General features: G+C 44.2%; 1 long non-coding RNA gene across 2 annotated transcripts in view; it reads left to right on the top strand.

Moving 5' to 3' along the window:
- The first annotated feature begins 229 nt into the window (after window positions 1–229).
- Window positions 230–20,567, top strand: part of LOC135175584 (uncharacterized) — a 483,378-nt gene continuing 463,040 nt past the window's right edge. The window contains exons 1-4 of one of the 2 annotated variants that reach the window (XR_010302398.1): window positions 230–269; window positions 437–520; window positions 2,291–2,374; window positions 2,901–3,031. This is a non-coding gene — a long non-coding RNA (uncharacterized LOC135175584). Of the gene's footprint in view, window positions 270–436; window positions 521–2,290; window positions 2,375–2,900; window positions 3,032–20,567 lie in introns of those variants that run through there. The other variant, XR_010302399.1, reaches the window with a different exon arrangement.

The following is a 20,567-nucleotide window of genomic DNA, read 5'->3' as shown; positions in this document are numbered from 1 at the left end:
TGTGATCAGCTCTGGTGACAGATATTGCTGTCATCTGTTATGCCTGTAGCTAATTAATCACCATTTAATTCATTTCCTATGGTAACCCATCAGCTGTGTTGCCACCAGGTGATGCCGTTTGCTATTAGCTGGCTCCTGGAGTCTCCTCCCAGCCCAGGTGTGGCCACTTTGCCCTCCCTGCTCACTGCCCTTTATATTCTGCCCCAGGGGAGCTGCAGCACCAAGTTCGGCCCATTGTGGGCCAAGGGATCCTCCGCCTGGCGTCCCTGGTGAGTGCCCATGGTGTGCACTGGGTGCATGGTGGAGGGTTTCAAAGGCCGGGGGGCCTGGTGGTGGCCCCCCGGCTGTTAGGGCTAGGCTCAATAACCATTGCAATGTACAACGTCCTGCACGGGTGCTGGGTGTGTGTCCTTGCTGGAGCTGCTTTCTTCTGCAGGGTGCTTCAGCTCTTGAGCCTCTGGCTCTGAGATGACTGCAGAAATGGTGGTGGAGAAGAAGAGCTCTTCAGGCAGAGTGAGAGGTAAGGAGGTAAGGGTAGGACTCAATTGACCAAGCAGAGTTAAAACAGCAGCAAAAACCAAGCACCTTTTCTGTCAGGCTGCATGCTGGTTAGAATCATAGTATCAGCCAGGTTGGAAGAGACCTCTTCTGTCACTGGTTGCCTGGCAGAAGAGTTAACCTGGGATGATCTGTTGAGAACATCATAAGAATAATGGAAATAAGACAGCAATGTGTTCTGGCATTAAAAAAGGACCAGCAGAAACCAGCCCAACATGAGAAAGCCTGGCACACTGAGAGACAAGCTTGCTCCAGTCAGTGCTAGTGAGGCTGCTTTTGGATTGCTGTGTTCAGTTCTTGGCTGCCCAGCACAAAAGAAATGTGGACACAATGGAATAAATCCAGTAAAGGAAAATAAAGATAAGAAAGGGACTATGTTAGGTGATGTACAAGAAGAGGCTGATGGAAATGTAATTGTTCAGCCTGGAGATGGTAAAGCTGAGGGAGGAGAGGGAGTCTAATCAATGTGTATAATGCCTGCTTTAGGAATGGGCTGTAAGAAGGGTGGGCTCTGACTCTTCTCGATGGTGTCTGTGATATTTTGGATGTTAGCCCCCCTCCACTTAAGAATATCACACAGACTAGACTCACACTATCTGGAAATTAAGGAATGAAGCTTGATATGTAGAGTTTAGCACAAGATCCAAGCAGGTATTGACCATATCTATACAGCTAGAAACAGAAATAGACAAGGTAAAATGTAATGCAGAAACACAACAGTCCTGCCAGAAACCAGGAGGTGCTCCAAACCACTCTTCCACCTCCCTTCTACCTCTCTACCTTATCCCTGACTTTGCCTTGTATTCAAGGTGAGTTTGGAGAATTGGCCAGGGGGGTTAGGAAGCAGAAGGATTAGTTACACAGTCAGAAGTTTAGAGAGAGAAGTGCAGGCAGCCGGAGCCAGAGGGCAACTCTGTGATCTGTGTTTATGTTCTTGTTTTTACCCATCTCAGCAAGCCTATAAGTGCAGCAGTCATCACCATTGTTTCCTTTTCACAGCCTAGCATCTAATTCTTCTTGCCAACATATCTCAGATAACGTCAAAGTAGCACAGTGACAGGACAAGGGGTGGAAGCTGTAACTCTAGGAAAAAGCATCTATACATGAGAACTCTTACAGTACGAATGGTCCAACACTGGAACAAATTTCTCAGAGGTGTGATGGTGTCTCAGTCCTTGGAGATACTCAAAACCTGCTTGGTCCTTGTTCTCAACAACCTGTCCTGTCTGGACCTGCTTCTGAACAAGGACACTGAATCAGGTAAAACCTAAAGTCCTTGATATAGCTTGATTCAGCCAGTGTTGTACTGCAACACAGCAACAGGGATACTCTCAGTGTAACCTCTGATATGGCTCTTGCAGCCACTGGCCCAGTTGATGCAGAGCAGGCACTGTGTTTTCCTCATTTCCTTGGAGTTTATCAATTTCTGTCCAAGTTTTTTTTGTTTGTTCTATGATGAGTATAAAATCAGACTGGAAGGTAGCATATATAAATGAGTAACACAAGTGCAAAGTAACCTTCATGTACTAACCTCCCATCTTATGACATTTCTCATTTCATTTTGTAATTACACTGAAGAGTACTTTCAGTCATCATTGCTTAATTACAGGATAAGTGTTAATTTTCCAGTTAGAAGCAAATACTTAATTGCATCATTCACTTTTTTTTTCCAAACAACTTTCTCAAGTTTCTGCACTAGAAAACTTAATGGCTAAAACTTTCTTTTTCATAGAATCTGTTGTGGAGGGCTCATAGGCCCCAAGAGGCTTGCACATTCTTTGTCTTGCCTGGACAGGTTTTTCTGCCCACACCAGGGGTAAGCACATTAAATGCATGCAAAAGGGGCACAATAGACCTAGCACCATAAAGTCTGGCCTGCCCAGGGCCCAGGTTGTGTAACGTGGTTGTATAAGCCCATGAGCTTAGCTTGTGAGCCACCAGGTGCAAGGGCCATGCTCTTCCCATATCTGGGGGAAGAGACCTGTGGACCCTTCCTAAAATGGTATATTTTGGCTGACTGCCAAAGCCCAATTGGATGATGTCGTGGCCAAAGGACCATTAATTCCAGCCCACATCTGATAACCAGGGCAGTCCAGGTAAACAAGCTGCTCTCTCTGCTCACCTCTCCCTGCCTGCTGCCTGGGGCTGCTACCTTTGCTTTGTGTGCCCCTTTGGTCCACAACCAGTGGATGATCTAACCATGTGCTCCTGGCCAGCCTTGCTCGTTCCTGGGCAGCCTGCTGCTCCAGCCTGCCGTGCCAGCCCGAGGGCTACCTCCCTGCTGTATGCAGCACTCAGTCGGACTGCTCCAGCCTGCAAACCTGGAACCCTGCTTTGCCCAGGTGGCTGCTGACTACCTGATGACATCCAGAGAGCCACAGAAGACCTCTCTCATGCCCATGAAACCTCCTCAGATGGCGTGCCCCAAAGTGAATTCAGCTATCAGCTCCAGGTGAAATCAGCCACGTGGCTTTCACCATATATGTATTTTGAGAATGTAGATATTGAGACTTCCAACGAGTGAGTATTTGAGCTCTCTTGATTCGAGTCCTTAAAGGAATTGCATTAACTTTACAAGCAGCAGTTTGTGCTGCAGGACTCTGATCAGAAACATTGCTAAAACCTTTACCAAGTTGCTTAATTTGGCTGTGCATGGACATTCTGTGAAATAGCTTTACCAACAGCATCAAAGGATTTGTGTGGGTTAGTTGTATACAAGTTTGGGGGGAAGTTCTTTGTATATATTAATAAATTATTCAATAACCTTTACATCAGCCTCATTGTATTTCATCCAAAACCCAGACTCAAACCCCTCTATAACAGAACCATAGAGTTAATTTTGGTTGGAAAATATCCCATAGTCAGCCATAGACCACCATGGCCACTAAGACATGTCCTGAAACTCCATGCCACTTCTTGAACATGTTTCAGTTCAGCTGACCAACTTACAAGAATGCTACACCACTAAGCCAGGAGAACACTTAAATTCCTATGGAGAATGTCTGACCAAGGGAGACAGCTAACTGCCAAAGCAGCCAAGGACTGTTGGGGTCCTAGTCTCATTTTAAATACTGGTCCCACTCTTCCAGATGACCTCCACTCACTAACAAGGAGAGTAGCGTATTGGACCGATGGTAGGAGGAGAGCCTCTGTTAATACCTTTAACCTCTCCAAAGCTAGTATGAGATGAATTTATCCTGTATTAAAAAAGTAGCAACCAGAAAGCCTTCCATTTATCATACTTTCAGCCCTTGGTTATATACCTTAACATACAAGCTAAACAATCATGCCAAATCCTAATCTGTCATTAAAGCAGACCTCGGTACATAAACTGGATGTTAGGAGGAAGTTGTTGTCAGAGAGAGTGATTGGCATTGGAATGGGCTGCCCGGGGAGGTGGTGGAGTCACTGTCCCTGGAGGTGCTCAAGAAAAGACTGGATGAGGCATTTTAGTGCCATGGTCTAGATGACTGGACAGGGCTAGGTTGGCCTGGATGATCTTGGAGGTCTCTTCCTGCCTGGTTGATTCTATGATTCATCCAGCCTCCTCTTAAACACCTCTAGGGATGGTAACACCACTTAAACACCTCCAGGGATAGTGACTCCATCTCTCCAGTCAGCCCATTCAAATGGGCGATCGCTCTTTCCGTGAAGAACTTCTTCCTAATGATCAATAAATTTGGGCTCAGAAAACAAAATGAGGTTTAATCAAATTTCCATTTAAAATTGTACCTTCTCATTTGTGGTTACTCTGAGCCCAGGGTAAAAAAAAAATAAATAAAAAAAAGAAATGGCTGAGGAATTTTGCTCCATGTAAAAACACATTCAAAGAAAGCAAAACAAAATATATACTTCTGAGGATAGCATTTTGCTTAATGTGGTGTGGTGGTGAACACTTAGCAATGTAATTTTATTGACAAGAAGGTTTTGTGGGTTTATTTCAGTAAGTACAGAAAACAGTCAAAGTTTCCATTCCTATATACTTTGCCTTAAAATCATTCCCTGAGCAAATAAATCACAAAAAAATTTCACCTGCCACTCTCAGTTATTTTATTTGTGAATTCTACTAGTCACAGGTATGAAAATAAAGTGAATTATGGGGGCAAAATGTCCATCTCATGCAGACTATAAAGCAAAACAAGCCTGGAATCAAGACTAGACATTAAATATGGAAGACCTATGTTATGCAATATAAATAACAACTGCAGACCAGCTACTTTAAAACTGCTCAGAGGAGTACTACTGGTGTATTGAGATGTTACTCTGTGGTGTACTTATTGAGCACGTAGTTTACAGAGACTGTAGCCCTGGAAGTGTTTTTCATTGCATTCTGATTTTGAAAGCTTTGCAAAATCACTAAACCTAAAATCCACCTGAAAGTAAAACTAAGTTCTTTTACACTGTTTGCACAAGAGAAATATTTTATCTGTACGATATTATTCTACAGCTAAAGTAGAAGTCTGTTACATTCATAAAGACAGTAGAATAGTAGAGCATATTTCAATATTTGATAGGTATGAGCTGAAACGTAAGCACAATAATAAGCTATAACTATATAAGAAATACTGAACCCAGGAGATTTCACTGAAAAGAAGGCTGCCTCTGGGACTGTGCTAGCTCTGAGTTAAGCTAACTTCATGAAGTCTCCATTCCAGTCCCTCATTAACAATTGATTGTGGAAACAGAAATGTGAAAGCTGGGCCATGACTATGCTTGCTTTAAGGAAAGAAGCAGCAGTGAGGCAAGGAGAAAACAAAACAAAGAAAGCAAAATAAAGATGAAATAAAATCATAGAATCATGGAGTCAGGCAGGTTGGAAGAGACCTCCAAGATCATCCAGTCCAACCTAGCACCCAGCCCTAGCCAGTCAACCAGACCATAGCACTAAGTGCCTCAGCCAGGCTCAGCTTCAACACCTCCAGGCACAGCGACTCCACCACCTCCCTGGGCAGCCCATTCCAATGCCAATCACTCTCTCTGACAACAACTTCCTCCTAACATCCAGCCTAGACTTCCCCTGCCACAATTTGAGGCTGTGTCTTCAAGTTCTATTGCTGCTTGCCTGGCAGAAGAGACCAATCCCACCTGGCTACAGCCTCCCTTCAAGTGGTTGTGGACAGCAATGAAGTCCTCCCTTAGCCTCCTCTTCTCCAGGTTAAACAATCCCATTATCAGTTTTTACTTTAAGTTAAATTAAACTAGAACAAAACAAAACCCACAACTACTGTGATGGTTTGGGAGTCGTTCGCCCCCTTTGCACTTAAGAAAATCACCCAGATGAGACTCAGCAGCTGGGAATTAAGGAATGAAGCTATAGGTACAGCTTAGCACAATATACAGGCAGGCGTATGCAAATTTATACAGTTATATACAAAATCAAAGTAGCACAGAATCACAATACCCCTCCCAGAAACAATCAGAGTCCCCAGGAGGGCTCCCAACCCAAACTCTCTTCCTTCTCCCTCTTGCCCCTCCCTTCAGAAATAACCAGATTAACCCACGTACATCTCAGGTGATAAATCTGGAGAGCTGAGGTGAGATGTCAAAAAAAAAAAAAAAAAAAAAGGATGAGAAGGAGCTTGGAGGAAAAAGGGGTTGGGTGGATTAGAGAGTTAAAGCAGAGTCAGCCCCAGAGACAGACTGCCAGAAAGAAGGCTCAGCCCAAAGTGAGAGCTGAGCAGTGTGTGTGTGAAGTGCCCAGCTTAGATATATTGTGACTGGTTGCATCTCTCAGCAGAGGAATGATAGAGGGCACATGTTGTTTTTATAGTTTCTTTTCACAGCTAAGGATTTAATTTCTCTCAGTAAAAATTAGCCTCAAGCCAGCAAAACTACCTCCAAGAAAACAAAACAGCAATGGAAATACTGCATAGGATGCCTACCTGCACCATTTGTCTCTGCTCTTCTCTGTTATATGACACAGACTAAGAGGGGTGGAGACAGTGGGGTGAGTGGAGGGTAGAAGATAGAACAGATAAGCCCACTTTGGTCTGAGCTCTTCTTGCTGAAAAACTCCCAAGTCTAGAGAGAGTGATTGGCATTGGAATGGGCTGCCCAGGGAGGTGGTGAAGCAAAGCCTGGCTGAGGCACTTAGTGCCATGGTCTGCTTGATTGGCCAGGGCTGGGTGCTAGGTTGGACTGGATGATCTTGGAGCTCTCTTCCAACCTGGCTGATTCTATGATTCTCTTCTATGACTCTACATGCACACATATTCAATTCACCTACAGCAAATAGCATGAGGCAAAATGAACCAGGTGGGATGAAGTCCTGGATGTGTGTCTTAAAGTACTGAAGAATGAATTCTTAACATCCTTAAGGAAACAATCCATTAAGATTCCTGTATTACTTGGAGAAGAGCACTGCAAATTACAGAGATTGTGTTCCAGTTGTGTGAAAGCAAAATTAATCAGATGAATTAATGACAAGTTATGTTACAGCAAAAGAAGCCTGGAATAATTTTATTCAATCAGAAAACAGGACTTGGGCAGATCGCTGGTAAGAATGATAAAGATAATATTGCTCCTGATGTAAAGTACACTGAGTACCACAAGATGTGAGGCATAGCCAGCACATAGACAGTCCTGTCTGCTGCCAGGGCAAAGAGCTCCTCACATGTCAATTCTTGAGTTTGCCTAAATTGATATGGGACTCAGCTTGGCTTTCTGCCTGCTTAACTTTGCCATTTAAATGGAATGAGTCACCTCAATTTTCCCAGTACTCCATTGCTTAGAAATGAAGTTAGTGCTGAGAAATGAAGACTTATATATCATAATTTGATTTTGGCTCTCTAATACATAGTTTTTTTTGATTTCATGCCCCGATTCACCATAGAAACTGAGAACTCCCCAAAGCTTTAAAGTGAAATAGAATGTGGCAGGTGGTGCTGAGTCTAAAGTGAATTCAACCTTGAGTATCACGAAACTGTTGAATCTAATATAGGCAGCTCTGCACTTTGGAGAGATAACCTACTCTGAATTCTGCAATTGGAGTTTCCAAAATGAGAAAGAAAAGACAACATTGTTCTCTTTTTCCACAGAAAATTACCCTTAGGAGGTCTATATTCTTACTGGATTTCACCTTGTTAGGTGTTTTTCCCACCTGAAGATGTTTGAGCTGTTTTCTTCCACATTCCACAACAGCACCCTAATCACCAAACTCTTATGTCATTTCTTAAAGGCATACATTTACCCCTTAGAGAACTGCATGCACAACACCAAAAATATTGACACATTCAAAAGCAAACATAAATAAGAAACTAAGAAAATAAATGAGCAGTGTGCACTTGCAGCCTGGAGAGCCAAGCAGCTGCTGGGCAGCATCAGGAGCAGTGTGGCCAGCAGGGCCAGGGAGGTGATTCTCCCCCTCTACTGAGCTCTGCTGAGACCCCACCTGGAGTCCTGCATCCAGTTCTGGAGCCCCCATTACAAGAGGGATGTGGAGATGCTGGAGAGTGTCCAGAGCAGGGCCAGGAGGATGCTCAGAGGGCTGCAGCAGCTCTGCTGTGAGCACAGACTGAAAGAGTTGGGGCTGTGCAGGCTGGAGCAGAGGAGGCTCCCATGTGACCTTCTTGTGTCCTTCCAGGATCTGAAGGGGGCCTCCAAAAAAGCTGGGGAGGGACTTTTTAGTGTGTCAGGGAGTGAGAGGACTTGGGGGAATGGAGCAAAGCTGGAGGTGGGGACATTCACATACCCAAGATATGATATAGGAAATTACAATTAAATATTACAAAACTACTGTTTATCATGAAGGTGTCCAAAAAGTGGAAGAAGTTGCCCAGGCAGGTCATAAAATCTCCGTACTTGAAGGTAGTAAAGGCTCAGCTGGACATAACCACAGGCAGCCTTATCTGATTACATCTGTTTTGAGCAGACACTGATCTAGATGACCTGTGAGGACTCCCTTTGGTGTGAATGGTTATACAGCACTTCTATGACTGTACACCAAGTTGTGCTGAGAGTTGTCAGCTGTTATTCTCTCCTCATTAAAAGACATGGTTTGGGGTGAAGCTGTTTTCCTAACCTTCTTAGTCTTCTAATTATACTGAATTTCATCTTGTAGTGTAAGTATTTAGGAAGTACAGACTAGAAATAATTCATTTAATTATATTTACTCTTTTCCATTTTTTCATATCTTTCTGAAGATAAACTTTTGCTTCTGTTTACAGTCTTAATGAGTGTGATGGTTTGAGTGTTACCTGCCCTCTCACTCTTATGAAATCACCCAGACTAGACTCAGCTGAGCTGGAAATTAAGATAAAGCTTTAGTTTAGCACAATATACAAGCAGATATTTACAATATAGGCAAGAATAGACAAGTTAAAAAGTAACAGAGAAACACAGCAGCCCTCCCAGAAACCAGAGTCCCCAGGAGGGGCTCCCAACCACCCTTCCACCTCTTTTCCACCCTTCTACCTTATCCCAGTCTTTGCCTTTCGTTAAGGTGAGTTTGGAGAATAGGACAGAGGTCAGAAAGCAGAAGGGTTAGTCACACAGAGAGCAGGCTGGAAAGAGAAGTGCAGGCAGCCAGAGACACACAGAGACTGTGTTATCTATGTATGTGTTCTTGTTCTTATCCATCTCAGCAAGCCTATGAGTGCAGCAGCCATCACCATTGCTTCCTTTTCACAGCCTAGCATCTAATTCTTCTCACCAAAATATCCCAGCTAGCTTCAAACCAAATGAGGCTGTGATCTTCTGCCTAGTGACTTCACTCTTTTTGTAATCACAGCAACCAAATTTATACACTGTCACTGTCTGATTTTCCACAAAACATGTACCATGACAATTTTCCATTTCATTTATATTCTTTATCTTTTCAGTGTAATCATATAATTATTAATATGCTTACATATAAACATTTTGCTTTTCCAAGAGACAACTCTTTGCTAGAAGAGTCCCAATCTAAACACTGCCTCAAAAAAACCTTATTAGTTTCAGTCTTTAAAGCAGTCTTGCTATTCCCTGAAGTTTTGAAAGTATTCTGCTATCTAATTGGTTCTGGCAGCATAAGCTTTAAGAAAAAAAATTAATATGCTGATCACAACTACTAAATTATTTCATGGGAGCTGGAACTAATCAATATAGCAATGGCACCTCCCCAAAGATACACAGATCAGTTGCCTCTATAAACAAAGTGACAATCTTGTATTCCAAGTCATTTAGAGTGACAACCTTGTTTAACACAGCTAATAACATTAGTCTGATGATGGGAAGGTTTATTTTTAGTCATTATTTGTTGTTCCCTTAATTAATTTCATATATGCGAACAAAGCTTTGGGTACTAATGGTGTGTGTGGTTGGTATAGAATAGAATCATAGAATAGAATCATGGAATCAACCAGGTTGAAAGAGACCTCCAAGATCATTCAGTCCAAAATAGCACCCAGTCCTGTCCAGTCAACCAGACCATGGCACTAAGTGCCCCAGCCAGGCTTTTCTTGAACACCTCCAGGAATGGTGACTCCTCCCTAGGCAGCCCATTCCAATGCCAATCACTCTCTCTGTCGACAACTTCCTCCTAACATCCAGCCTATACTGAGACACACAGCACAACTTGAGACTGTGTCCCCTTGCTCTATTGCTGGTTGTCTGGGAGAAGAGACCACCCCCCACCTGGCTACAACCTCCCTTCAGGTAGTTGTAATACAAAGCAAATAATTTACCTGTACTTCATACTTTCATGGTAATCCACTGACCACTTTGTTATATAGATCAGGTGTAAAGTCACACATTCCTTCCACTGGCTTCTGTCCACTTTGTTATATAGATCAGGTGTAAATTTACACACTCCTTCCACTGGCTTCATCTCCGATCCTGATCCTCAGACTTTCAGCCAGCCAGTTGTCCATCCCATATGTGAGCTTCCTACAGATAAGCTGCTCCTTCACACTAAAGATAAAGCTCTCAGGGCTGGGTGCTAGGTTGGACTGGATGATCTTGGAGGTCTCTTCCAACCTGGTTGATTCTATGATTCTATATTTACTGAGAAGCCTGCATTTGCCCCTTGTGCCGTCACAGTTCCATCATGACTTAGTTCACTCAACAACATTGCAGCTGTGCAGCAATATGTGCCATTGCAGAATTGCAGAATCATTAAGGCTGGAAAAGACCTCTCAGATCAAGTCCAGCCTATAACCTAACAGCATGACAGCAGCTAAACCATGTCACCAAGTGCCACATCCACTCTTTTCTTAAAGACCTCCAGGGATGGTGACTCCACCACCTCCCTGGACAGCCCATTCCAGTGTCTAATCACCCTTTCCAGGAGAAAGTGCTCCCTAATTCCAACCTAAACCTCCCCTGGCACAGCTTTAGACCATGCCCTCTTATCCTTCCACTAGTCACCTGAGAGAAGAGCCCATTCCCCATGTGACTACAACTTCCCTTTAGGTGGTTGTAGAGAGTGATAAGGTGGACTTTAAGTCTCCTCTTCTCCAGGCTGAACAATTCTAACTCCCTGAGCCTCTCTTTCTGCTTGTTTCCCTGCCTGTGCTCATTTTGACATGCACCCTTGAGGGAGATTTTCTTCCACTCTGTTCCTGAGGTCCTTTTTGTTCCTGTTGCCATGGATCTTTCATTTTCCATCAACATGCAACCTCTCTCACCTTCCTAGTTTGGAAATCTCTTCACCAACACAGCAATCTTTCTGACTCTTGCCATTGGCCACTTCCATCTTTCTTTGAGCTGCTGGATGTTTTCATAGAACCACAGAAACATAGAAACAACCAGATTGGAAGAGACTTCCAAGCTCAATCAGTCCAACCTAGCACCCAGGCCTGTCCAATCAACCAGACCATGGCACCAGGCTTTGCTTGAACACCTCCAGGAACGGCAACTCCACCACCTCCCTGGGCAGCCCATTCCAATGCCAATCACTCTCTCTGCCAACAACTTCCTCCTAACATCCATTCATCCATTTCTTTTGCCTTATTACTTCTCTGAATTGGTAAAACTGTTTTAAGAGAATAAATGACTTATCTTTTTCCTGCTCTTCAGTCCTTTTGTCATTTCATTGGTTGGTCACTTCGCTTAATTGGTTAGGGCTGGGTGCTAGGTTGGACTGGATGATCTTGGAGGTCTCTTCCAACCTGGTTGATTCTATGATTCATTCCTAAATCAGTCTCTTCAGAGAAATTCTTCATCAATAACTTAATTTTTAAGGCATATTTGCAGTGCAAAAGTTGGTTAGTCTCAGTAGGACTGAACTCATTTTTCAGTGCATTTGTATTTGAATAGAGGTAGTATTCATTTTGCATTCATCTATTGTGAAGTCTGTGTTAGCCTGTATAGGATTTCAGTTAAATATTGAGATAGAAGGAAAACAGAGAAGTGAGAGTACCAATGGTACCTATCATGGCATGGTATGTTGCTTAGAAAATAGAAATGGCAACTTGATAAAGAAACACAGTCTGCAACCTCAGTCAAAAGTCATAAATTATGTAGACAGATTCTTCAACTTGTCATGGATTTTTATCTTCAAAAGTCTATTTAAATAAGTAAGAAATATGTTCTTCTCCCTCTGTTCTATTATGCAAGATTAGTAATTAGAAGGAGGCTTAGCTGGATCATCATAGGAATATATGCAATCCATATTTCATTAGGACAATGATGATCATTACTCTCTGTTGGACTTTGTGAAACGTCTACTAGATTACAGAAAGAAGAATAAAGCATTGGTGATATATTTCATACTCATCAGGATGCTTTGGGCCCTGGTTAAGTCTCCTGTATCAAAGACACTCTCAAACTCATGATAATGATCCTGGAGTACAATGCAAAGTGTTCCAGGCAGAGGGAAGGAGTTGCTGCTAAGTTGGTGGGTGTGAGCTGCATACATGTGGCCTCCTTTAATGAGCTGCAAACAATGAGGGTCAGGAAGGCTCCATGCTGAATGCACAATGGCTGAATGTAGAAAGGCAGGATGCAGAAAAGCACAGTTTCTAAATCATCCCCCTTTAAATACTTCAGATTGAAATCAAACTGGCCAATAGGCACAGCACCATTGTTCTGGCCAATGAATTCAAAGCTTCCTGCCTCTTTTGCTCATGCAGGAACAGTGAGGGCAGCACAAGACACCTAACACGTGGTACTAAGCTCCCCTAGCCCTCAAGGCTTTGCTGGGGCCAAACCCTTATTGTTTGCTCATCTGACTCCACTCCTGGACCCCACAACAGGAGGGGGAGAGCAAGAGTTAAACCAGCCTGGCAGGATTGATGTCCTACAGGACACTAATCAATTAAAAAAATAATGAAAAAAAATCACAGAAGTCCTTAATTTTAATCCATTCTCTTGATTTTCAAATGCATAACATTAATTGGGAAAATTGTAACACAAAGTCCTTTCGAATGTGTCATGTTGGATATGCTTTAGGCAGCCTACAGAGCTCCTACTTGTTGTTCTCAAAAACCATAAATATTTTATCCTGGTCGATGGAGAATAATATATCTGCTTGTGTCCAGTAAAATGGTGTTGATATAGTTGGATCTAGTTAGTACTGACTTTTCTCAAACTCTTCCTATTTCTGCAGCTCTCAAGAACAACTGAGAATGAACATGAAAAATAGAATTTCTGTTTAGAAGAAAGTGTTTTGTGATGGTTTCAGTGTTCCCCACCCACACTTTAGAAATCATAGAATCTTAGAATCACAGAATCAACCAGGTTGGAAGAGACCTCCAAGATCATCCAGTCCAGCCTAGCACCCAGCCCTATCCAGTCAACTAGACCATGGCACTAAGTGCCTCAGCCAGTCTTCTCATGAACACCAGAATGAGAGGACACAGCCTCAGGCTGTGCCAGGGGAAATTTAGGCTGGAGGTGAGGAGAAAGTTCTTCACTGAGAGAGTCATTGGACACTGGAATGGGCTGCCCGGGGAGGTGGTGGAGTCGCTGTCCCTGGGGCAGTTCAAGGCAGGATTGGATGTGCCACTTGGTGCCATGGTCTGGCCTTGAGCTCTGTGGTAAAGGGTTGGACTTGATGATCTGTGAGGTCTCTTCCAACCCTGATGATACTGTGATACCTCCTACCAGCCAAATCTTTATCAAGCCCTCTTTTAACTAGATCTACAGCCAGACTAGACTCAGCCGGCTCTGGAAATTGAGTGAAGCTTATATTTACAGCTAGCACAATATACAAGCAGATATTTGGAATGTATATACATCTATATGCAGAAATAGACAAGGTAAAAGGTAATACAGAAACACAACAGCCCTCCCAGAAACCTGAGTCCCCAGGAGGGGCTCCCAACCACCCCTTCACCTTCCCCCTACCCCTCTCAACCTCACCCCAATCCCAAGGAAGAATAGAGGTTCGGCCAGGGGTTTAGGAAGCAAAGTGGATTAATCAGGGAAACAGAGGATGAGGTTAGAGAGATGCAGCTCAGAGCTCCCCAGCAGCAGAAGTGAGACTCCCCTGTCTATGTTTGGATTTTTATTTTTATGCATCTCAGCAAGCCAACGAGTGAGGCAGACATCAGCCTTGTTTTCCTTCCACAGCCTGTAATCTAGTTCTTCTCACCAAAACACTCTAGCTAGGCTCAAACTAGCACAATTGTACGGCAGATAAAATGGGAATGTCCAATGACAAAGAGCATAAAGAAACCTGGGGCTTTAATCTGCAAAGCTGTATTGAAGTGTCAGAAAGAAAAGATGCTATTTCAAATTGCCTTACTAACAGACAATCACATTTCCCTTTTTGCTCTCCTTTTCCTGCCTTTTCTCCTTTCCTCTGTTTTCAGATTCAGGCTGTTTAGCTGCTGTTTGCCTGCCTAGAAAGGCTGCACGCACACGTGTGTATGTGCACAGCATACCTCTCAGCATCTCCTGCTAATCCTAAAAGTACTCATTATACAGAATTCTTATCTGACAAATACACACTGGCAACATTTGTCTTTGGGATTAGCAGTGTTTTAATACTGATAAACAGGAACTCTTCCAAGAGTCGGTGACTTCCATATTTTAATTGCATTTTACTGCATTGTTTGCCTGTTATGCTAGAAGGATCCTTTCTGAAGCATGTTCAGGGAAAAGACTGGCACTGACAGGGTTTTAAGGGGGCACAGAATAAGATGCTCTGTAAGTTGTTGTTTTTTTTTTTAATCTATCAACATTATAAACTGCAGCAGTAGAGGCTGGGAGGTGATCTGCTGGAGAGCAGCCCTGTGCAGAGGGACTTGGGGGTCCTGGTGGTTAACAAGTTACCCATGGCACAGCAATGTGCCCTTGTGGCCAAGAAGGCCAATGGGATCCTGGGCTGTATTAGGAACAGTGTGTCCAGCTGATCAAGGGAGGTTCTCCTGCCCCTCTACTCTGCCCTGCTGAGACCTCATCTTGAATACTGTGTTCAGTTTTGGGCTCCCCAGTTGAAGAGGGACAGGAATCTGCTGGAGAGGGTCCAAAGGAGGGCTACAAGGATGATGAGAGGACTGGAGGGTATGGTTTATGACGAGAGGCTGAGGGACCTGGAGCTGTTTAGTCCGAAGAAAAGAAGGTTTAGAGGGGATTTGATAAATGTTTATCAGTATCTGAAGGCTGCCAGGAGGGGGGGACAGGCTCTGCTCACTGCTCCCTGGGATAGGACAAGGAGCAATGGCTGTAAATTGCAGCCTAAGAGGTTCTGCCTCAACACAAGGGGGAACTTCTTTACTCTAAGGGTCACAGAGCAATGGAATAGACTTCCCAGAGAGGTTGTGGAATCTCCTTCTCTGGAGCCTTTCAAAGCCTGTCTGGATGTGCTCCTCTGTGATCTGTGCTAGATAGGATTGTCCCGCTCTGGCAGGGGGCTTGGACTCAATAATCTCTTTGAGTCCCTTCCAACCCCTGACATCCTGTGAGCCTGTGATGACCTAGATAGCTTCTGAAATTCATGGGGAACCCTAGTGGTTTAAAAGTATGTATAACATGCATGCTACTGCGTGGATGGGAGACTGAGTCCTCTTGGAAGTAAAAGTAAACAAGAAGGGCTTCTTCAAAGTTTGCAAGTTTGCAGATGACACTAAGCTGGGGGCAGATGTGACTGAGCTGGAGGGCAGAAGGGCTCTGCAGCAGGACCTTGACTGCCTGGACAGATGGGCAGAGGCCAATGGGATGGGGTTCAATAGCTCCAAGTGCAGGGTGTTGCACTTTGGCCATAACAACCCCATGCAGAGATACAGGCTGGGGTCGGAGTGGCTGGAGAGCAGACAGACAGAGAGGGATCTGGGGGTACTGATTGATACCCGCCTGAACATGAGCCAGCAGTGTGCCCAGGTGGCCAAGAGAGCCAGTGGCATCCTGGCCTGCATCAGGAATGGTGTGGTCAGCAGGAGCAGGGAGGTCATTCTGCCCCTGTTTAGACCTAGCTTCACTAACTTACGATGCTGAATGACCCTGAAAGCTGATTTTCCTGAGCACACACGTTGCCATCAGATTACTCATTACAGAGGGAAATTAAAGAGCTGACAATGTCAAATAAACCTCCACTTTTAATACCATCAAAATTGTGAATTTAATTGAATATCTTTTTTATTTGCAGGTTTCTTCTCTATGTAACATCAAGCTAACAATCTACTTCTGACATCACAGGTGCTGACATGCTAACAAGCCTTTATAAATGCAGTATCTAAAGTTCTCAATTCTGACTTTGCAGCAAAAATTATGGAAGTGAATGGAGCACTAAGGAGAACCTCCACCCTTTATTGTATGAAACAGGAAATATACTGACAAAGAATGAGGAAAGGCTGAATTTTTTTCTTTACCTCAGTGTCTAGCAGTAAGACCTCTTGTTCTTTGAGTACCCAGACCCCTGAGCTGGAAGAGGATATTGTTAGTGACCTACTATGCTACTCAGCTATGCACAGGTCTATGGAGCCAGATGGAATCCACGCAAGGGTACTGAGGGAGCTGGTGGAAATGCTTCTCAAGCCACTTTCCATCATTTTTCAGCAGCCCTGGCTAACCACAGAGGTCCCAGGTGTCTGCAGGTTAAAACGTGTGACACATCTTCAAGAGGAGCCAGCAGCAGTATCTGGAGAGCTACAGGCGTCAGTCTGACCTCATTGCTGGAGAAAGTTATGGAGCAGATCATCCTGAGTGCCTTTCCTGTGGTGAATGCAGGACAGCCAGGCAAAAAGGGACAGTCAACATGGGTTTAGGAGAAGCAGGTTTCTCATAAGTAACTTGATCTCCTTCTGTGAAAATATGATCCACTTAGTGGAAGAGAGAAAGGCTGGGAGAGGTTTTTTTAACTGTGATTGGCATTGGAATGGGCTGCCCAGGGAGGTGGTGGAGTCACCATCCCTGGAGGTGTTCAAGCCAAGCCTGGCTGAGGCACTTAGTACCATGGTCTGGTTGGTTGGCCAGGGCTGGGTGCTAGGTTGGGCTGGATGATCTTGGAGGTCTCTTCCAACCTCTCTGATTCTATGATTCTATGCTTCAACTTGTTGAAGCAAAGTTTTCCATGCACTGATTACATGCCGTTAGGGGAAGTATTTAATTTTTTCTCTTGTTTTTCTGCTATGAATATCAGCACAGTGAATCAATGTGTTTTGTACTCTCATTAATCTCATCTCTACATTCTCTCTATCCTTCAAGGAGAAAACACTGTTTTGCCTCAATGATTTTTGTTTTGATCGTTTATGGGCTTTTTCTTAATTCACCTTTATTATCATTCATTCCTTCTAATCTCAGCTTTTTGCATCTGGTTAAGGATAAAAATGCAAGTGGAACATACAAATTTTTCTCTCTGTATTCAAAATGTTTCATTAAAACTATTAGAATCCATCTAGACCAGGAAATTATTCAAAATCTTTACAATTTGTATCAAGGGCAGGGTTCTGCACTTTGGCCACAACAACCCCAAGCAGCACTACAGGCTGGGCACAGAGTGGCTGAGAACAGCCAGGCAGAGAGGGACCTGGGAGTACTGATTGATGATAGTTGAACATGAGGCAGCAGTGTGCCCAGGTGGGCAGCAGAGCCAATGGCATCCTGGGCTGGCTCAGGAGCAGTGTGGGCAGCAGGACAAGGGAGGTTCTTCTGCCCCTGTGCTCAGCACTGCTCAGGCCACCCCTTGAGTGCTGTGTCCAGTTCTGGGCCTCTCAATTCAAGAGAGATGTTGAGGTGCTGGAAGGTGTCCAGAGAAGGGCAACAATGCTGAGGAGGGGCCTGGAGCAGAGCCCTTTGAGGAGAGGCTGAGGGAGCTGGGGGTGTGCAGCCTACAGAAGAGGAGGCTCAGGGCAGAGCTCATTGCTACCTGCAGCTACTTGAAGGGAGGCTGTAGCCAGGTGGGGTTGGGCTCTTCTGTCAGGCACCCAGCAACAGAACAAGGGGACACAGTCTCAAGTTGTGGTGGGGGAGGTCTAGGCTGGATGTTAGGAGGAAGTTGTTGTCAGAGAGAGTGATTGGCATTGGAATGGGCTGCCCAGGGAAGTGGTGGAGTTGCTGTCCCTGGAGGTGTTCAAGAAAAGTCTGCACAATTATGAATTTATTTTATTTGCCAAAGTCTTTATCTGTGTTCTAGTTTGAGCCTAGCTGGGATATTTTGGTGAAAGGAATTAGAGTATAGATTATGAAAAGGAAACAATGGTGGGGTCTACTTCACTCATAGGCTTGCTGAGATGTATAAGAACAAGAACATAAACATAGATAATGGAGTCTTGCTCTGGGGCTGCATGAACTTCTCTGTCTAACCTAACTTCCTGCCTGACCAATCTGTCTGCTTCCTAACCCCCCTTGCTAACCCTCCAAACTCACCTTGACCATGAGGCAAAGTCTGGGATAAGTTAGAGGGGATGGGAGAAGGTGGAAGGGTGGTTGGGAGCCCCTCCTGGGGACTGGCTTCTGGGAGGGCTGTTGTGTTTCTGCATTACTTTTTACCTTGTCTATTCCTCTCTATATTGTAAATACCTGCTTGTGTATTGCGCTAAGCTGTAAATATAAAGCTTCATTCATTCAACTTCCAGTGGTTGAGTCTAGTCTGGGGGGACTTTCCTAAGTGTGGGGGGGCAGCTAACACCCAAACCACATCATCAGATGAATTTGTTCTATTTGGAAATTGCTTTTTAAGGAAAATGAAGACACTTTTTAAATGAGAATGGATTGCTAAATACAAGAACCAACTTTGATAACTTGAGGAGGCCCTTAAAAAAAGTAAATAAACCCTCTCATTTCTTGGTTTAAAAGTACATTAGAAAGCAATGTCAGAAGCAAAAATAAAATGTCAGCTTCACTCTGATGATTCTAGGCTTAATTTAAGACATCATTTTAAATTCCAGCTCATACAAAAAGTGAAGAGCTGTTATTGAGTCTTTCAAGGCACATGCTGCACAAATCATTTCAGAGAGATAAGCTTGCATTCCCAGCAAACCAGAGCTGCTGCAAGCTGGCTCACAATAAAGAAAGCTGCACTGAACAAATGATTGCTTTATTTCAATGTGCCTTAATTGCTATTTCCCTACCTGACTTTCAAATCGGGTGCCTGGCCAGCACTGAACTGGAGCCAAGAACTTCAGAATGCCCAACACATGCACAATTCTCACTAGAGTTTTTCTTCTTTTAGAACCATAGAATCAAGCAGGTTGGAAGAGACTTCAAGATCATCCAGTCCAACCTAGCACCCAGCCGTCCCTGGAGGTGTTCAAAAGAAGCCTGGATGAGGCATTTAGTGCCATGGTCTGGTTGATTGGCCAGGGCTGGGTGCTAGGTTGGCCTGGATGAGCTTGGAGGTCTCTTCCACCCTGCTTGATTCTATGATTCTATGATTCTATGAAATTAGTGTTTGAGAACCACAAAAATAAAATGAGGAACATAAGGCCATAGACTTATCCAACGTATGTGATGTTTTCCTTCCTCTTTGATCACTGTTTAGATATCATAACTAGGAGAAGATTTTCTTCCTCTTGTTCAACCCCAGAACACCCCTGTGACAGTCTATATTAGTTATTTTCAGTGTCTTGCAAACCTCATCGTGTCTGCAGAATTAGTAAGTGAAGTCTTTCTTTTCAGTGGCATGTTAATGGAAGAAGTCTTTATCTTTTCACAGCAATCAGTTACTAAAAATCCATTGATACCTATTTTATCAGTATTTTCTTTGGAATTATTTGAAATTCAGGCAGCTCTCTTTCTAAAGTATAATTTACATTCAATAAGTCATTAACTTTCATTTGAGTCTACGTTTTGAGTAGAAGAAGAAATTGGAAGAGTGGATGTCCAGAATTATACCTTTTCTTTTCCTAAGTAGCAGTTATGCATGATAAAGTAATGCAGTCTTGTTCAACATCTTTGTGTGTGTCATGGACAGTGCAACTGAGTGCAGCCTCAGCAGGTCTGCTGATGACACCAAGCTGTGTGGTGCAGCAGACAGGCTGCAGGGAAGGGCTCCATCCAGAGGGGCCTGGACAGGCTGCAGAGGTGGGCACAAGCCAGATTCACAAGGTTCAACAAGACCAAGTGCAAGGTCCTGCAGCTGGGTTGAGGCAATGCCAAGAACAATTCAAGGCTGGGCATTGATTGGCTGGAGAGCAGCCCTGAGGAGAGGGACTTGGGGGTGCTGATGGATGAGAAGCAAAACAGGAGCCAGCAGTGTGCACTTGCAGCCTGCAGAGCCAACCAGAGCCTGGGCTGCATCAGGAGAAGTGTGGCCAGCAGGGCCAGGGACGTGATTCTCCCCCTCTACTCTGCTCTGCTGAGACCTCACCTGGAGTACTGCATCCAGCTCTGGAGCCCCCATTACAAGAGAGATGTGGAGGTGCTGGAGCATGTCCAGAGAAGGGCCACGATTATTAGAGGGCTGGAGCATTTCTTCTATGAGGTCAGACTGAAAGAGTTGGGGCTGTTTAGTGTGGAGAAGAGGAGGCTCCCAGATGACCTTCTTGTGGCCTTCCAGGATCTGAAGGGGGCCTCCAAAAAAGCTGGGGAGGGACTTTTTTAGGCTGGGGGGAATGGAACAAAGCTGCAGGTGGGTAGGTTCAGACTGCATGTGAGGAGGAAGTTGTTTAGCATGAGAGTGGTGAGAGGCTGGAATGGGTTGCCATGGG

The sequence above is a fragment of the Pogoniulus pusillus genome, chromosome 5, assembly GCF_015220805.1.
Source record: "Pogoniulus pusillus isolate bPogPus1 chromosome 5, bPogPus1.pri, whole genome shotgun sequence".
NCBI lineage: Eukaryota > Metazoa > Chordata > Aves > Piciformes > Lybiidae > Pogoniulus > Pogoniulus pusillus.
The sequence above is the reverse complement of the archived record's forward strand: the minus strand, read 5'-3'. Positions and strand labels throughout refer to the sequence as shown.